This window comes from Halichoerus grypus, chromosome X, assembly GCF_964656455.1.
Source record: "Halichoerus grypus chromosome X, mHalGry1.hap1.1, whole genome shotgun sequence".
NCBI lineage: Eukaryota > Metazoa > Chordata > Mammalia > Carnivora > Phocidae > Halichoerus > Halichoerus grypus.
Window position 1 is genome coordinate 71,467,183 of NC_135727.1, and position 4,838 is coordinate 71,472,020.

The window sequence follows — 4,838 nt, forward strand, 5'->3', positions numbered from 1 at the left end:
TACATCACTGAAATGTTTAAAATTTGAACATTATAGCAAGCCTGTTTGGGGAAATTTTTATTCACTGAAAAAACATCATGACTGATTGTTTTTCCATTAAAACAAAAAGAAAGCATTTGAAAATTAAGATTTTTTTTTCTTATTTAGAGAAAGGTATTTTGTTTGCAGAGAAAAATACTACAACATCATTTTAATGAGTCTCTCATGGTATCTAGGAATCTTTACTCTGATTTGTTGTTAATGAAATACAATGTAAAATAAAATGTAATAATATGCTCGGTGGCAATAATCTGGAGAAATTCAATTCACCTATAATTCCACTGGGAGGAAATCTCTGTTAATATTTGGTGTCTATTCTATGCAAGGTTATTCTATGCCAAGGTTATTCTTATGGTTCCATGGAACTATAAGAGCTGCTCCCCAGTCCTATCTGCCTATCAACCTCCCTGCTTTGTTTGGTCTCTGGGGACTTCCCTTCTATCTTCAAAGATGAGTGAGGGGAATACACCAAGGCTAAAAATCTTGGCCTGACTCAAAGTAAAGAAAAAACAAAAACAAAAGAACAAAGCAAAACAGAAAGTTCTTAAATTTCAAAGCTTCTGCTGTTTTGTGTGTGTGTGTGTGTGTGTGTGTCACCAGGGTTTAGTGTGTCTGCTTTTAGACAAGGCTTTGTAGTTGGCCTCAGGTCTCTACACCAGTAGAAGCAGAAGAAAGAAACAGAAACTGCTTTGCAAACTATACAAAACTCAAAATCCATTGTGGATCCGAGTTCAGAAAAAAAAAATTATATTGCTTTTAAAATGCTGATTTAGATTTTATTATCTCTGAAAATTGGTGCTTTCCTTGAAAGGGGTGGGATGTGCGTACGACAAAGAGAGAGGCTATGAACTCTGATCAAATAGTTTATCCACTGGAGAATTAACGGGGGGAAAAAGAGGCAGAGCACATTACATCTGCAGAAAGGGTGCCAGAGCACCCCCTGCATTATCCTGCCGGAGCTCCAGTCTCATTATTATCAACTGAATAATTCCGAGTTTGGTGACAGTATTGTTGAGAGTTACTGTTGGGTGCTGTTGACATATGCTTGGCTTGCTACTGACATTATTTAATTTTAATTATTTAAAAATTGAAACTATATTTATATTTTGAATAAGCAATGCATTCACACCCTATTCTCAGTGCTGAGGTTGTCTCCTTGGCGTTTCTTGTGTATCCATTCTAAGCTAGTCTGTGCTCACTCATGCTCACACGTGCCTCCTTTTAGTTTGGCTTGGAGGTACAAAAAGCTTTCGTGTACAAAGGTTGTATACATGAAACTGGGGACACTGTACTATGTTGGCAGTTTAAGGGATTTTTAAGGGCCAATCTCAGTGCACCATTTCCTCAATTACTCCAGCCAAAAACCAGGGAATCACCCCTGATCCTGCCTTCCCCCTCACTGTCCACATAAAACAAATGTTAATTCCACTCCCAGTGTTCATCACTGGTCCCTTCTCCTCTCCCTGCTGCCACAGCCCTAGGCCAGGCTGAATGGATGAAAAGAGGGCCTCTCAAATCACCTTCTTGCCTCCAATCTCTCTCCTTGCAATCCATTTTATCCCCCAAATGCCACCAGATTCCTCATCCCTAAAGCATAGTTTTGATGTGTCATTCTGTCTGAAAAAACAATCAATGGGTTCTACTGCCTCTAGAGCAGCATTCTAACTCCTCTGTAGGGAAGATGTTTTTCCTCCAAGGGTGGAGCAAGTTGCAGAAATTTTCTCTCTTCTCAGGTGTGGCTGGTCGCTGAGTCTGGGTCCTATAGGAAGGCAGCTCATGAAGTTGCTACATAAGCTGGTCTTCAGGATCAGAAAGCAGATACTCCCAGAACCAACCCCCCCATCCCCCACAGTCATGCTGGCATTCCCAGGGAAAGAACAAACGAACTCAATCAGGCTGCCACGGTCCAGAATCCAGAATTCCCACTTACTACTTAGAAAGGCCACTCCCTAAGGGCTAGAATACCCTGAGTAGTCCCCTTCTTGGTTTCGAAGTAGCCGAGAAACCCAGCTAAAGTGGCTACGTGAACATGGGAAAACAGTTGGTGCTATCCATTTCCGTCCTACTTTCTTTCAAACAAAATCCTGATTGAGACTTTGCAAGAACTCTCCTCTAATTCCATAAGACCTTACTAGCCTCTTCCTAAGAACTGATTCAATTTGGTGGCTTCACCTGAGGCCACCTCGTAACTACGGCCCCCAGCCCCTACCCCCAGCGGTCGGTTGCAAGACGGCCCAGGGCTCTAGACCTTCTCACAGCTTCAAAAAGAGCTACAAAGGGCATGCGCTCACCAAATCCTGGGTTTCACTCTGATTGGATGAACCCAAGCCACAGATTTAGCTTGAGCCAATCATTGTGGCCTGGGAGGAGCGGTGCTTTGATTGGCGGCCCGGAAGGGGGAGGGCCCTGGCGATGACCCTCCTCTTTACCCCAAGAAGGTGACAGAAGGATGACACCCCAAAAGGAAGGTGGGGACTTTTGCAGGGATGGGGGAAAACAGATGCTGGAGATGTGAACAACCGTTCTTTACTCACATCTCACCCAGTGTCATCTCTGTGTGTTTGCCTAATACGGTCCTCTCAGCCTGAAGTGCCCTTCCCTTCAGGGCTGCCCGCCTAAATCTAAGCTGACCTTTCAAGGCTCCCAATTCCCTCTTCCACCCAGCTTCAGTCAGTCCCGAGCTGTCCCAGAGCATTCCCACTTCATTTCCTCATCTTCTTCCTGGACCACAGCACCTACTGGTGGGCCTTGCGTTTGGCAGTCCCTTGGAGTTTTGTGGCTCTCACCTCTGAGGCTGTGAGGCCACCTTGGAGAGCACCACGAATGCAGTCTTTGGGGCTCCCCGCTTGGCCTTCCTGGCGCCCTACCCAGCCAGCGGTGCCTGCTACTGGAGATCCTCGGTGTATTTAGTTGAACCGAATAGGATCCTTAAGAGAACAAGCTGTTTTCAAACCACCTCAAATATTTCCAGAAGCATTATTTACACACCTGTGAGTGTGTCCTAATCATTCTAGGCGATTCATGAGAAGAATAGGTCCCTTGAGCAAATCTCCAAGCCGGCTGAAGCAGCAGTTTTGCAGTTAAGAACAAGGGTTCGAGTCAACATCGCAGTTGTGAGAGCTCCACTTCTGGCCACTCCTACAGCTCAACAACACTGTATGTTCCCAGACTCCTCAAGACTGATCAGGGCCTGGGAGAGGGATTAACATTTGCACAGTTCTAGAAAGAGGGCTAACCTGGGTAAAAGCTGCCTATCAAACCTCCTTTAGGGTTCCCCTAGCTTCCAGCTCAGCCTTGCCCATGCCCTGGGGCTTTCTGTGCTTCCTTTCTAGTGTGCTCCCACCTCCAAGCCAAAAAAAAGAAAAGCAAAACAAAAACTCCTCTTTCGTTTTCTAATTTCTCAGGTGAGGTGGAAAGCTTCTAAGTGCCCACTAGATACTTGAAGGACCTGAAAACCTCTGTGAGGTGGTGTTTATCTAGGCTGGGCTTACACACCTCCAATAACAGAGACCTCACTGCCTTGTGAGATGGTTCTTTATATTTTTGAATACCTCTGATTATCAGCATATTCTCTCTTTTTTTTTAAGATTTTGTTTATTTATTCATGAGAGAGAGAGAGAGGCAGAGGCAGAGGGAGAAGCAGGCTCCGCATGGAACAGGGAGCCCGATGTGGGACTCGATCCCAGGACCCTGGGATCATGACCCGAATGGAAGGCAGATGCTCAACCGACTGAGCCGCCCAGGCACCCAGCACGTTCTTTCTTATGACAAACCAAAACTGCTTCTCTATTGCTCCTGCCTTGCAGTGTTGTGGGGTCACACACAACGTTTAGAAACAGGTCCTAGATTTGTGTGTGGGTGGGTGTATGAGAAAAAATGAGAGAGACAGACCAAGAGAGAGAGACACATCAAAAGAGACATGGAGGGAGCTAGCTGGAAGGGCCCATAGAGGGCCCTAGGTCAGTGGTTAAAGTTGTTTTGGCAAAAGTCATTCAGAAGTAATAAACATATTTAGGGGGCACATTTTTCCATTCAAAATGAAGTTGGGACTTGATGGCTGAGTAAATGTGCATTTGCATAATTCCCCTGGGAAAGACCCACTGAAATAAAAAGGAACCAAAAAGAGATAAGAAGACATCTTCTTTCTGAAACTAGGTACAGGCCACAGAAGCAGAGCATACCCTCGGTATTTTCATATGCAGAATCACTGACACCAAAGTAAAAATGAAGACACCAGGAGAAAAATGCTTAAGCTACCCTACTCCTCTCAAACCTCCCCCCTCCCCATGGGGAAGGCCAGTACACTGGTTTTTTTTTTTTTTCCCATTTCCTTTGTTTTCTATTTGTTGTTCCAAGGGCTAGGTTTCTTTTTTTCTTTTTATTTATTTTTAAAGATTTTATTTATTCATTTGAGAAAGAGCGAGACAGAGACAGAGAGAGCACAAGCAGGGGGAGAGGCAGAGGGAGAGGGAGAAGCAGACTCCCCGTTGAGCTGAGGTCCCACAAGGGGCTCCATCCCAGGACCTGGAGATCACAACCCCTGAGCTGAAGGCAGATGCCCCATCTTTTTCTTCTTTTTAAAAAATCTAAATGGGAGCATAGGCAATCTGTTTTTAGTTCTACTGGTGGTTATTTTTATGAGGTTAAGCACCATGCTTATGCCTATCATTCTCAATTTTTCAACTTCAAAAGTGAAATGGTATCTTTGACTCACCCTCTGAGAGATAAAATTGTCACATTTACTCTTTACCTCCTGACTTTTTGTTCTTCAATTTCTGCCCCTATCTAGTTTAAATAAA